Consider the following 15,326-nt stretch of genomic DNA (forward strand, 5'->3'; position numbering starts at 1 on the left):
CCTCCTTCCTCCCAGCCTCCCCCTCCCAGCCTCCCTCAGCATCAGCCTTCCCCTCCCAGTCTCCCCCAGCATCAGCCTCCCCAAGCATCAGCCTCCACCAGCATCAGCCTCTCTCCTTCCAGCCTCCCCCAGCATCAGCCTCCCCAAGCATCAGCCTCCACCAGCATCAGCCTCCCTCGTCCCAGCCTCCCCCAGCATCAGCCTCCCCCTCCCAGCCTCCCCCAGCATCAGCCTCTCTCCTCCCAGCATCAGCCTCTCTCATCCCAGCATCAGCCTCTCTCCTCCCAGCATCAGCCCCTCCTCTCTGTCCCCAGCATCAGCCTCTCTCCTCCCAGCCTTCCCCAGCATCAGCCTCTCTCCTCCCAGCCTCCCCCAGCATCAGCCTCCCCCAGCATCAGCCTCTCTTCTTCCAGCCTCCCCCAGCATCAGCCTCTCTCCTTCCAGCCTCCCCCAGCATCAGCCTCCCTCTCCCAGCCTTCCCCAGGATCAGCCTCTCTCCTCCCAGCCTCCGTCCTCCCAGCCTTCCCCAGCATCAGCTTTCCCCTCCCAGCCTCCCTCAGCATCAGCCTTCCCCAGCATCAGCCTCTCTCCTCCCAGCCTCAGCCTCTCTCCTTTCAGCCTCCCCCAGCATCAGCCTCTCTCCTTCCAGCCTCCCTCAGCATCAGCCTCCCCTTCCCAGCCTTCCCCAGGATCAGCCTCTCTCTTCCCAGCGTCCTTCCTCCCAGCCTCCCCCTCCCAGCCTCCTTCAGCATCAGCCTTCCCCTCCCAGTCTCCCCCAGCATCAGCCTCCCCCTCCCAGCCTTCCCCATGATCAGCCTCTCTGCTCCCAGCCTCCTCCAGCACGCCGTGCTCCTCTGCCGACACTCACACACCCGATCGCATCCACTCACACACACCCGATCGCATCCACTCACACACACCCGATCGCATCCACTCACACACACCCGATCGCATCCACTCACACACACCCGATCACATCCACTCACACACACCCGATCGCATCCACTCACACACACCCGATCGCATCCACTCACACACACCCGATCGCATCCACTCACACACACCCGATCGCATACACTCACACACACCCGATCGCATCCACTCACACACACCCGATCACATCCACTCACACACACCCGATCGCATCCACTCACACACACCCGATCGCATACACTCACACACACCCGATCGCATACACTCACACACATAGACACTGACGATATCGCACATACGCGCTCACACTCACAACATCCGGAGATACCACATGCCTCTGGCCATGTGATCCTCCGTCAGGTCCTGGAAGGTCACAACAGCACAGTATCGAGGCCGAGAAGCAAGCGATATCGCCGGATGCTGTGAGTGTGTGGATGCGATGTGAGGTGTGTGTGAGGTGTGTGTGAGGTGTGTGTGAGGTGTGTGTGAGGTGTGTGTGAGAGTGAGTGTGATCTGATGTGTGTGTATGTTTGTGTGTGTGCTGTTATATGTGTGCGTGTGGATCTTCCGCCGCAGCAGGACCTTGATGCACTTGTAACCATGCGAGCATGGTTACCAACGTATCCACACCACTCCCGTGCGAGCGGGGGCCGGGGGGGGGGAGGGGGAGTACAGTACTCACCTCCGTGTCAGCCGTGTCAGTTTGGGGAATGCGCGGGGGGAGGGGGGGGAGGGGGGGGAGTACAGTACTCACCTCCGTGACAGCCGTGTCAGTTCGGGGAATGCGCGGGGGGAGGGAGGGGGCGGGGCCAGAGCTAGCGTGCATTGCGTGAGGGGGGCGGGGCGTGGCCGAATTGCCAATGCCTGCAGGGTGCCGGGGCGAGAGGCCAATCTGTGGGGGGGCGGAGCCTGGGCGAGCGGCTGGCCAATCCGTGTGGGGGCGCAGCCTGGGTGAGCGGCCAATCCGTGTGGGGGGGCGGGGCCATGGCGAGCCCAGCGGCCAATCAGCTTTGTGTCACCGTAAGGACACAATTTTGGAGCATGACAGACAGACAGACAGACAGACAGAATAAGGCAATTATATATATAGATGTTTGTGCCACTTTTTGTCTTTATTGCTTTAGTTTTTGCCCTTTATTGTCTGTATGTTTTATGCCACTTTTTGTCTTTTTTTACTTTAGTTTTTGCCCTTTGTCTGTATGTTTTATGCCACTTTGTCTTTTTTTTGCTTTAGTTTTTTCCCTTTATTGTCTCTGTTTTGTGTCACTTTTTGTCTTTTTTGCTTTAGCTTTTGCCCTTTATTGTCTGTATGTTTGTGCCACTTTTTGCTTTAGTTTTTGCCCTTTATTGTCTATGTTTTATGCCACTTTTTGTCTTTTTTGCTTTAGTTTTTGAACTTTATTGTCTTTGTTTTGTGCCACTTTGTCTTTTTTTTTGCTTTAGTTTTTTCCCTTTATTGTCTCTGTTTTGTGCCACTTTGTCTTTTTTGCTTTAGTTTTTGCACTTTATTGTCTATATGTTTTATGCCACTTTTTGTCTTTTTTGCTTTAGTTTTTGCACTTTATAGTCTATATGTTTTGTGCTACTTTGTCTTTTTTTGCTTTAGTTTTTTCCCTTTATGTTTTGTCACTTTTTGTCTCTTTTTTTTGCCCTTTATTGTCTATATCTTTTCTGCCACTTGTTTTTGTTTATTGTCGTTTTTTATTGTTCCTCTACAATTTTGATTATGCAAATGTTCTAGGCAGATTCTTATTTTTGGGGGGAATCTCACTTCAAACCCCCTTCTGAGGTGCATTTTTTTCGACTTTTTTTTTTTTTTTTTTTTAAAGGATTTGCAACTTAAGTTGTATTTTTATTTATTTTTTTTTAATTTTGCACCGATTTTACAGAATTTGGTGCACAGAATGTCAGAAAATACCATATGCCAAAAAAAAAAAAAAAAGGAAAAAAGTACTTCGATAAGTCCCAAAATGGTCAAAGGGAAAGATAGAGTTAAGTTGCCCATAAATCTTCCTTAGATGTTAATGTAAAGGGATCAGATCAACAGCGCCACCCCTATGACTATAGGTTGTGTCTGGTACTGCATTAAAATAAGTGAGCTGAATGGAGCTGAGCTGCAATACCCCTCACGACCTGAGGACAGTGGAGGCGCTGTTGCTGGAAGAAAGCAGCCGTTTTTTTTTCGTTTTAAACCCCAGCTTTCTATCCCACGTCCACTATGCTTTATCCCTCAATCCTTCTCTCCACTGATATTGTCAATAAGAGATACGAGAAATAGTTGGCTATCTATGGATCTATGAATACCACATGCCAAAAAAGGAAAAGTCACCGATAAATCCCAAAATGATCAAAGGGAAAGATAGAGTTAAACTGCTCCTAAATCTTCCAAAGCTGTCAATGTAAATGGTGTATCCAGGATTAGATCAACAGCGCCACCCCTGACTATAGGTTGTGTCTGGTACTGCATTACAAAAAAAAAAAACTGTATGGAGCGAAGCTGCAATACCACACTTGACCTGAGGACAATGGTGGCACTGTTGCTAGCCATTTTTCTTCTCTTTAAACCCCCATGTGCACCTCCATCTTCCTTCTCCCCCCATTTCTCTAGCCTTTATTCTTTTCCGCTTCCCCTCGAGAAGCAAACAATTGGCATCAATCACCGGCACTTACTGTCCTCGTCCTCCAGACACTGCGCGCCCATCACAAAAGGCCTATCAATCATTAGCAATTAACACTCCAGGGATTTCTGACAGCGAACGTGAAAATACCGAAGTCACACTTTATTCCGCAACGATTAGACGGTTCGGGAAATCTCCGGAATAGGGGGGACGGGAGGGGGATACAGCTCCGCAGCACAGACTTCTGCTAAATGGGACCTAAGATTTCCTCCTTACTGGTCCCCCTCCATCATCACCATACACTTCAATGGACAACTGTATCTATAGAGAAGACAGAGAGATATGAAATAGATAAAATAGATACATAATATTGATAAATACAGAAAGATTCATTGAGAAATACGAGATCCAGAGAAGTCAATATTGATACAATATCGGTAATAAATATTAAAGGAGACGGATTAGATGGAGAATAGAGAGATTAGATACATATGGAATGGACAGAATATCAGGAGAAGATACAGACAAGTTACAGAAGCTCTGGAGCTGAAGCGTTGCCGCCTGTTCACACAGGCCAATAGATAAATCAGGTTTTTTCCATGGAATTTGCTATCGAGCTCTGACATTGACACTTTTTGTGCTTTTTTTAATAGATACATTACATAGAAGAATGCACAGGGGTATAGATGGGTGAGTGGAGCGGGGGTGGGGGGGGGCTGTCTGTGTCCAGGTTACCAATGGGGAGTGCAACAAAGAAACTTTGCCTTGGACAGGTCAACGTCAGCGAACAGAAGTCTTGAAAGAGAACCTGACTACAGGGATGGATGGAGGGAGGATGGATGGATGGATGGATGGATGGAGGGAGGATGGATGGATGGATGGAATGAGGAGGGAGAGGTAGATGGAGGGAGGGAGGAATGGAATGATGGAGGGATGGATGGAGGGATGGATGGAATGAGGAGGGAGAGGTAGATGGAGGGAGGAATGGAATGATGGAGAGAGGGATGGATGGAGGGATGGATGGAAAGGAGGGAGGATGGAGAGACGTATGGATGCAGTGATGGATGGATGGATGGAAATAGGAAGGGACAGATGATTGATAGATGGATGGAATAATGGATGGAAGGATATAAAGATGGATGATGGGAGGAAGGATGGATGATGGATGGAATGAGGGAGGGATAGATGGATGGATGGATAGGAGAGATGGATGGATCAAATGATGAATGTATATAATGAAGGTATGATATATGAATAGATAAATGGGATGGATGGATGGATTGATGGATCTATGGATGGATGTTTGGATGGATGGAATGAATGATGGATGGATGTTTGGATGGAATGATGTTTGGATGGAATGAATACTGGATGGAATGATGGATAGATATAGGGATTGATGGATGGATGGATGTTTGGATGGATGGACAGAATGAATGATGGATGGAATGAATGATGGATGGATGGATGGATGGAATGATGGATGGAATGAGGAAGGGACAGATGGAGAGTTGGATGGATATAGAGATGGATGGATGGAGGGATATAGAGATGGATGGATAGATATAGAGATGGATGGATAGATATAGAGATGGATGGAGGGATATAGAGATGGATGGATGGATATAGAGATGGATGGATATAGAGATGGATGGATGGATATAGAGATGGATGGATGGAGGGATATAGAGATGGATGGATAGATAAAGAGATGGATGGAGGGATATAGAGATGGATGGATGGATATAGAGATGGATGGATATAGAGATGGATGGATGGATGGATATATGGATGGATGGATATAGAGATGGATGAAGGGATATAGATATGGATGGAGGGATATAGAGATGGATGGAGGGATATAGAGATGGATGGAGGGATATAGAGATGGATGGAGGGATATAGAGATGGATGGATGGATATAGAGATGGATGGATGGATATAGAGATGGATATAGGGATGGATGGATATAGAGATGGATTGATGGAGGGATATAGAGATGGATGGATGGAGGGATATAGAGATGGATGGAGGGATATAGAGATGGATGGAGGGATATAGAGATGGATAGAGGGATATAGAGATGTATGGATGGATATAGAGATGGATGGATGGATATAGAGATGGATGGATGGATATAGGGATGGATGGATATAGAGATGGATGGATGGAGGGATATAGAGATGGATGGATGGAGGGATATAGAGATGGATGGATGGATATAAAGATGGATGGATGGATATAGAGATGGATGGAGGGATATAGAGATGGATGGAGGGATATAGAGATGGATGGAGGGATATAAAGATGGATGGATGGATATAGAGATGGATGGAGGGATATAGAGATGGATGGAGGGATATAGAGATGGATGGAGGATATAGAGATGGATGGAGGGATATAGAGATGGATGGAGGGATATAGATATGGATGGAAGGATATAGAGATGGATGGAGGGATATAGAGATGGATGGAGGGATATAGAGATGGATGGATATAGAGATGGATGGAGGGATGTAGAGATGGATGGAGGGATATAGAGATGGATGGATGGAGGGATATAGAGATGGATGGATGGAGGGATATAGAGATGGATGGAGGGATATAGAGATGGATGGAAGGATATAGAGATGGATGGATGGATGGATGGATATCGAGATGGATGGATGGATATCGAGATGGATGGATGGAAGGATATAGAGATGGATGGATGGATATAGAGATGGATGGATATAGAGATGGATGGAGGGATATAGAGATGGATGGAGGGATATAGAGATGGATGGAGGGATATAGAGATGGATGGAGGGATATAGAGATGGATGGAGGGATATAGAGATGGATGGAAGGATATAGAGATGGATGGATGGAGGGATATAGAGATGGATGGAGGGATATAGAGATGGATGGAGGGATGTAGAGATGTATGGATAGATATAGAGATGGATGGAATGATGGATGGAATGAGGAAGGGACAGATGGAGAGTTGGATGGATATAGAGATGGATGGATGGATATAGAGATGGATGGAGGGATATAGATATGGATGGAAGGATATAGAGATGGATGGAGGGATATAGAGATGGATGGAGGGATATAGAGATGGATGGAGGGATATAGATATGGATGGAAGGATATAGAGATGGATGGATGGAGGGATAAAGAGATGGATGGATGGAGGGATATAGAGATGGATGGAGGGATATAGAGATGGATGGAAGGATATAGAGATGGATGGATGGATGGATATCGAGATGGATGGATGGATATCGAGATGGATGGATGGATATCGAGATGGATGGAGGGATATAGAGATGGATGGATGGATATAGAGATGGATGGATGGATGGATATAGAGATGGATGGATGGATGGATATAGAGATGGATGGATGGATATAGAGATGGATGGAGGGATATAGAGATGGATGGAGGGATATAGAGATGGATGGAAGGATATAGAGATGGATGGATGGATGGATGGATGGATGGATATCGAGATGGATGGAGGGATATAGAGATGGATGGATGGATATAGAGATGGATGGATGGATGGATATAGAGATGGATGGATGGATATAGAGATGGATGGAGGGATATAGAGATGGATGGATGGATATAGAGATGGATGGATGGATATAGAGATGGATGGATGGAGGGATATAGAGATGGATGGATGGATATAGAGATGGATGGATGGAGGGATATAGAGATGGATGGAGGGATATAGAGATGGATGGAGGGATATAGAGATGGATGGATGGAGGGATATAGAGATGGATGGATGGAGGGATATAGAGATGGATGGATGGATGGATATAGAGATGGATGGATGGATGGATATAGAGATGGATGGATATAGAGATGGATGGATAGATATAGAGATGGATGGAGGGATATAGATATGGATGGAAGGATATAGAGATGGATGGAGGGATATAGAGATGGATGGAGGGATATAGAGATGGATGGATATAGAGATGGATGGAGGGATGTAGAGATGTATGGATGGATATAGAGATGGATGGATGGATATAGAGATGGATGGAGGGATATAGAGATGGATGGATGGAGGGATATAGAGATGGATGGATGGAGGGATATAGAGATGGATGGATGGAGGGATATAGAGATGGATGGAGGGATATAGAGATGGATGGAAGGATATAGAGATGGATGGATGGATATCGAGATGGATGGATGGATATCGAGATGGATGGAGGGATATAGAGATGGATGGAGGGATATAGAGATGGATGGATGGATATAGAGATGGATGGAGGGATATAGAGATGGATGGAGGGATATAGAGATGGATGGAGGGATATAGAGATGGATGGAGGGATATAGAGATGGATGGAGGGATATAGAGATGGATGGATGGATATAGAGATGGATGGAGGGATATAGAGATGGATGGAGGGATATAGAGATGGATGGATGGAGGGATATAGAGATGGATGGATATAGAGATGGATGGATATAGAGATGGATGGATGGATGGATGGATATAGAGATGGATGGAGGGATATAGAGATGGATGGATGGATGGATGGATGGAGGGATATAGAGATGGATGGATGGATATAGAGATGGATGGATGGATGGATGGATATAGAGATGGATGGATGGATGGATGGATGGATGGATGGATATAGAGATGGATGGATGGATATAGAGATGGATGGATGGATGGATGGATGGATATAGAGATGGATGGATGGATGGATGGATGGATATCGAGATGGATTGAGGGATATAGAGATGGATGGATGGATGGATGGATGGATGGATGGAGGGATATAGAGATGGATGGAGGGATATAGAGATGGATGGATGGATATAGAGATGGATGGAGGGATATAGAGATGGATGGATGGAGGGATATAGAGATGGATGGATGGAGGGATATAGAGATGGATGGATGGAGGGATATAGAGATGGATGGAGGGATATAGAGATGGATGGAAGGATATAGAGATGGATGGATGGATATCGAGATGGATGGAGGGATATAGAGATGGATGGAGGGATATAGAGATGGATGGATGGATATAGAGATGGATGGAGGGATATAGAGATGGATGGAGGGATATAGAGATGGATGGAGGGATATAGAGATGGATGGAGGGATATAGAGATGGATGGATGGATATAGAGATGGATGGAGGGATATAGAGATGGATGGATGGAGGGATATAGAGATGGATGGATATAGAGATGGATGGATATAGAGATGGATGGATGGATGGATATAGAGATGGATGGAGGGATATAGAGATGGATGGATGGATGGATGGATGGAGGGATATAGAGATGGATGGATGGATGGATGGATATAGAGATGGATGGATGGATATAGAGATGGATGGATGGATGGATGGATGGATATAGAGATGGATGGATGGATGGATGGATGGATATCGAGATGGATGGAGGGATATAGAGATGGATGGATGGATGGATGGAGGGATATAGAGATGGATGGATGGATGGATGGATATAGAGATGGATGGATGGATATAGAGATGGATGGATGGATGGACGGAGGGATATAGAGATGGATGGATGGATGGATGGATGGATGGATGGAGGGATATAGAGATGGATGGATGGATGGATATAGAGATGGATGGATGGATATAGAGATGGATGGATGGATATAGAGATGGATGGATGGATATAGAGATGGATGGATGGATGGATGGAGGGATATAGAGATGGATGGATGGATGGATGGATGGAGGGATATAGAGATGGATGGATGGATGGATGGATGGATATAGAGATGGATGGATGGATATAGAGATGGATGGATGGATATAGAGATGGATGGATGGATGGACGGAGGGATATAGAGATGGATGGATGGATGGAGGCCTCAGTCACCCTGCTCCCTTCTCTTGTGATACGATCTGAGTCCGGGGTCGTTGTGATTTGCGCCGGTTTCTGGCTTATTTGTATGGCGCATTATGCAGATAATTAGAGCAGGACTCGGGGACTGAGCGACACACGACTGATCTGATGAATCTTTATCCGATACATTACAGAGATACGTCCTGTTCTCTCCGGGAAAAAGATGATTAAAGTCGTCGCATTGTGCGGCCGGCAGCCTATTGTCTGCGGGAAATTAGATATTTCCAGACATGATGGGCCGATGTCACATGACACAAGCCCGGAAACTTCTACAGCTTTTCTTAGAAAATAATAGAACAGAGAACGGTCTTGTCACCTTTATGCCTTAATTTGTAGGTTGCAACATTGACTTCTATGTGTGGCGCCACCTGCTGGTTATAGTGTGTTCAGGTTTGGGGTCCTGATCTCTCTGGTTTGGTCCCATTCAGTATTTTCTTTAATACTGGCTGCATTTTAGCTCAACTCTGAGTTTCTGCTCTGTCTTAGCCACCATGCTTTATACTGCAGCCCTGCTGTATTAGTGACTTCAGCCTTGGAGGCCTGAGGTGGTCTGTTCATCTCCAATTTCATCCCTGGCTTGGACTATTGATCTGTCCTGCAGCTTTATAGTTTTTGGATGTCTACTACTACCTGGAAACAATCAGCAAGCGGGCTGACTTTTGCTAAGAATCCTATGTCTATGATTTCATCCTAATACTTTGAGTGCACATGGGTGCTGAAAGGCTTCTGTTTGGAGATAAGAATGGGTCACGTTGTATGAGCTATCTTTATGTTATGCAGACAGTGTCACGTCATATCACATCTGAGCAAAGAACAACTGGTATTGATCCACAGGGCTACTACACCCTTGTGCACTCAAAGTACTAAGCAGACTAAAGACAATATTATACCATAACTTCATTGTAAGATCTTCACAGTTTCCAGGCAGCAAAAAGGAGATTTGATACCCGGCCCAGGTAACCGAAAATTGAAGACATAATATAGAGATATTGTCTCATACATCTTTTGAATGAGCGGCCTGGAGGGAGCGAAATATTAAAGGAAAGCCTGAGGGTGGACACAGAAGATGACCCCTGTGCAGGCCAATAATTTACCATCATCCATCTCTATGCGTCTGACAGAAATTGTATGCTGCTCTGGAGGAGAGGTTGGTGCTTAACATCTTGGATCATGGTGCGGCGGCAGCAGAGGTGGCATCTATGGCGTGTCCGAGTCATTGCCAGGGATCAGCGGCAGCGGTAACCCGGAATGCACAGGCCGGCCCCATTACACCCTCAGGGCCGGGCATAGGTCTTATCCCATAAGGACCTATCAGGAAGAGAATGGCGGAGAAATAATCCGGCAGGTTATTAAAATATATAGAGAAGATTGAAGAGAAGAGACAAACAAAACAGAGTGAAAAAGAGGGAGAAAAAGAAGAGACAGAGAGAAAAAAAAGGGAGAAAAAAAAGAGAGAGAGAAAAAGAGAGAGAAAAAAAAAGACAGAGAAAAAGAGGGGAGAGAAAAAGAGAGAAAAAGAGAGAAAGACAAAGAAAAAAGAGAGAGAGAAAAAGAGAGAGGAAAAAAAAGACAGAAAAAGAGGAGAGAGAAAAAAAAAGACAGAGAAAAAGAGGGGAGAGAAAAAGAGAGAAAAAGAGAGAAAGAGAAAAGAGAAAAAGAGGGAGAAAAAAAGACAGAGAAAAAGAGACAGAGAAAAAGATAGTGAAAAAAAGACAGAAAAAGAAGGGAGAGAAAAAGAGAGAGAAAGACAAAGAAAAAAAGAGAAAAAGAGGGAGAAAAAAAAGAAAGGGAGAGAAAAAAGAAAGATAATCGGAGAGACAAGGAGAGAGACAGAATGAGAATCACAAAGAGACATGGTAAAAGAGAAAAAGAAAGAGGGAAAGATAAAAAGAGAGAAAGAAACAAAAATAGAGCGAATGAGAGAGAGAAAGAGGTGACCAGTTTACAGCACAGAAGATCAGGTCCCCATTTTTATAGGTTCTGGGGTTAGGTCTAGGTCCTGAACTGAACTTTTACCTAAAGTCTGGCCGAGTCCGAGCTTCCACGGTCCACTCATCTCTATCTATCATACATCTAGTTGTCTGAATTTCTATCTATCCATCATATCCAATATCTCTTATCTATCTTCTAATCTGTCTGCAGTATTTATCTATCCATCCATCCCTCCATCTCTCCATCCATGCATCTTTCTATCCATCCCTCGTTCTCTTCATCCACCTCTCCATCCATCCCTCCATCTATCTCTCCATCCCTTCATCCACCTCTCCATCCATCCCTTCATCTCTCTCTCCATCCCTTCATCCACCTCTCCATCCATCCCTCCATCTATCTATCCATCTCATCCACCTCTCCATCCATCCCTCATCTATCTCTCCATCCCTTCATCCACCTCTCCATCCATCCCTCCATCTATCTCTCCATCCCTTCATCCACCTCTCCATCCATCCCTTCATCTCTCTCTCCATCCCTTCATCCACCTCTCCATCCATCCCTCCATCTATCTATCCATCTCATCCACCTCTCCATCCATCCCTCATCTATCTCTCCATCCCTTCATCCACCTCTCCATCCATCCTTCCATCTCCATCTATCCCTCTATCTATCCCTCTATCTATCTATCCCTCTATCTATCTATCCCTCTATCTATCTATCCCTCTATCTATCTATCTATCTATCTATCTATCCATCTCATCCATCCATCTCCATCTCTCAATCCCTTCATCCACCTCTCCATCCATCCCTCCATCTCCATCTATCTATCCCTCTATCCATCTATCTATCCATCTCATCCATCTATCTCCATCTCTCCCTCCACCTCTCCATCCATCCCTCCTTCTATCTCTCCATCCCTTCATCCACCTCTCCATCCATCTCTCCATCTCCATCTATCCATCTCATCCATCCACCTCTCCATCCCTCCACCTCTCCATCCATCCCTCCATCCCTATCCACCTGCGTATTGCGGACGTGATGCAGCACAGATTGGACGCCAGAACAGGACATTTCACTTCCTCGCGGTCAATAATTTATTGTCCCCCATGAATATTTTACTTCTATTATTCAGCCATTTGTAATAAGATGAGACGAGGCAGAAGAAGTGTCGGATCCGGGACGAAGCTGAGCAGATGTGACCGCTCGCTCCTCATCACCCACCTCTGCGTGTAATATATGTAAAGGAGACCCCCCCCTTATGTATCTGTCCTGTCTGGGGGGGGGGTCTGTGGGGGTCCCGTTGGACAGACCCCTCTAGCCATACGTGTTGGTTCTGGAGTGACCGCTGGACGTCTTGCCCATTTCTTGGGGTGCTCTTATCCTTTTCCTCTGATTCCAGGTCCGGGTTGTATCGGATCATTTGCCGTTTCCTTTAATTAATATAGATTTTCCCGGGTTGGTGTTTTTCCTCCCAGATGTCTGTTTGCCGGAGATTTACATTGTTTACTTGATTATGAGGGATTGGAGCAGAATACACAGGGAACCATCTGTCTGCGGCGCGATAAAACCCAGATAAGAAAGCAAATAATTTGTGCCGCTTATTACAGCGGAGTCTGCTTCTGATCATTATAAGCCTATTACCGTACGGGGGCTCAGAACACAAGTGGGTTATTAGCTGTTTATATTGCCTTAAATTACTTTATGAGAAGCTTTTCGAATAGACTTTGGATTTCACCGAAAACGAAAAAGTTCATCGACACGACATATTTATATGTGGCTTGGCGGCAGCTACCTGGTACTGGTTACTAAAACTGTTCATTGGCCACAACATAAGTAAAAAACCACAGGAGAATCTAAATCTGCCGATCAATCAATCATCGGTGGTCAGACAACATGCCAATCCTTCTACCGCGCCCATTATCGTCTCATGGGGGAGACTCAGTCAAGACCGCCATTAGATGGGCGGCTGATCTCATTAATATTCACAGGTTCAGACGATTTTAGTCTTATGTGAATGGGATTCTTTACTGCTACATATGGAGTTCCCTCCGATAATAGAAGGTTAACGACTTAGATGCCGCATTCAATTGTGACCGCAGCATTTAGGAGGTTGGGAATGTGGTGGTGTCTCTTTTGATGCTTACAAAACAATTTCAGATTGACATTGTCAAGAGCCTATTGAAGTAAAATAAAGCAATCAAAAAGTTGGGCGGAATCCAAATGATGATAAAAAAAAAAAGTCTCGATGCATCTCTATGAGAGCCAGAATGAAGCCAGAACGTAGCTGAAACAGGGCCAGAATGGAGCCACAACGGGGTAAGAACAGAGACATAATGGGGCCAGGAGGACACCAGATTGAAGCCCGAACGAAGTCCGAATGGGCAAGAACAAAGCCCAAATGGGGCCCAAACGGGGCCAGAAGGAAGCTCAAACGGGGCCAGAAGGAAGCCCAAACGGGGCCAGAAGGAAGCCCAAACGGGGCCAGAAGGAAGCCCAAACGGGGCCAGAAGGAAGCCCAAACGGGGCCAGAAGGAAGCCCAAACGGGGCCAGAAGGAAGCTCAAACGGGGCCAGAAGGAAGCTCAAACGGGGCCAGAAGGAAGCTCAAACGGGGCCAGAAGGAAGCTCAAACGGGGCCAGAAGGAAGCTCAAACGGGGCCAGAAGGAAGCTCAAACGGGGCCAGAAGGAAGCTCAAACGGGGCCAGAAGGAAGCTCAAACGGGGCCAGAAGGAAGCTCAAACGGGGCCAGAAGGAAGCTCAAACGGGGCCAGAAGGAAGCTCAAACGGAGCCAGAAGGAAGCTCAAACGGGGCCAGTACGAACCCAGAACGGGGCCAGGACGTGGCCAGAACAGTGCCTAATCAGGGTCAGAATGGAGCCAGAACAGGACATGACAAGGCTAGAACAGGGCCAGAGCGAGGTCAGAACAGAGCCCGAAGAGAGCCAGAACGGAGCTCGAATGGCGCCAGAAAGGGGTCAGGACGAGGTCAGAACAGGGCCTGGATGAGTCTTTCATAGAGATGTATTGTGTTATGACCTCCGATGCACTCCAGGAAGCACATGAGCTGTTGGGAGGTCACAAATCGCTGGAGACCGACTGTAGTGCCGGTGATCACAGATGAAGACGGGGGCAGGTGAATATAAGACAGAGGGCAGAGGACTTGCATGGAAAGTGCCACTCCAGCAAAGCAATAAAAAAAAAATGCTTGAGTGGTGCTTTAAGTGATCCGTTATAATGAAAAATGACACAGGGAAAAAGTATTGAACATGTGAAGAAAGAGAGATGCAAAAAGCCATGGAAAGTCCTGACACCCGCTGAAATCTATCAATATTAGAAAGCAATCCTGCCACTTAGGGAAAAATAATATCAGCTGGTTCAACTGATGCCTATAAAAAGGTGTCTCATTACCAAGGTGTCACACAAGAAACATCTCATGATGGGTAAAACCAGTGAGCTGTCCACACATCATTGCAACCTTTTCGTTGTAGACCATACTGATGGCATTGGATACAGTAGAATTTCTAAATTTCTGAAGGCTCCAATGATCACTGTTGGGGCCATAGTTCGGAAGTGGAAAGAACATTTTTTTCCAGAGGAGTGAAAAGAATTATCAGAAGAGTTGTCCAAGAGCCAAGAACAACCTCTGGAGAGAGCTATAGAAAGACCTGGAATCAAACTCTCTGGGACCTTGTCAGAGGTACAAGTCTTGCAGAATACACCTTGCTATCTGCATATTGAGGTCAGCCAAGAAGCCTTTCCAATGAGTTAGACGTGCCATTGTGTGCAGACGGTTATAGATCAGGCCGGAGAAGAAGCTTGAGATTTTTGCATCATAATGAGGGAGCGCTGCTCATAAGATCCAATGGTTATGCAACTAGTCCTGGATGTGCATATATTGCAATCCTCATTTTAGGATTTGCTTTAGCAGC

At 46.0% G+C, this 15,326-nt stretch overlaps 1 long non-coding RNA gene across 1 annotated transcript in view; it reads right to left on the reverse strand.

The window, feature by feature from the left end:
- Nucleotides 1-2,344: 2,344 nt before the first annotated feature.
- The window catches only part of LOC142256496 (uncharacterized), a 114,795-nt gene continuing 101,813 nt past the window's right edge, over nt 2,345-15,326 (reverse strand). The window contains exons 2-3 of the long non-coding RNA XR_012727530.1: nt 10,560-10,773; nt 2,345-3,872 (exon numbers count right to left, since the gene is read on the reverse strand). This is a non-coding gene — a long non-coding RNA (uncharacterized LOC142256496). The remainder of the gene's footprint in view (nt 3,873-10,559; nt 10,774-15,326) is intronic.

The sequence above is a fragment of the Anomaloglossus baeobatrachus genome, chromosome 11 (assembly GCF_048569485.1).
Source record: "Anomaloglossus baeobatrachus isolate aAnoBae1 chromosome 11, aAnoBae1.hap1, whole genome shotgun sequence".
NCBI classification, from domain to species: Eukaryota; Metazoa; Chordata; class Amphibia; order Anura; family Aromobatidae; genus Anomaloglossus; species Anomaloglossus baeobatrachus.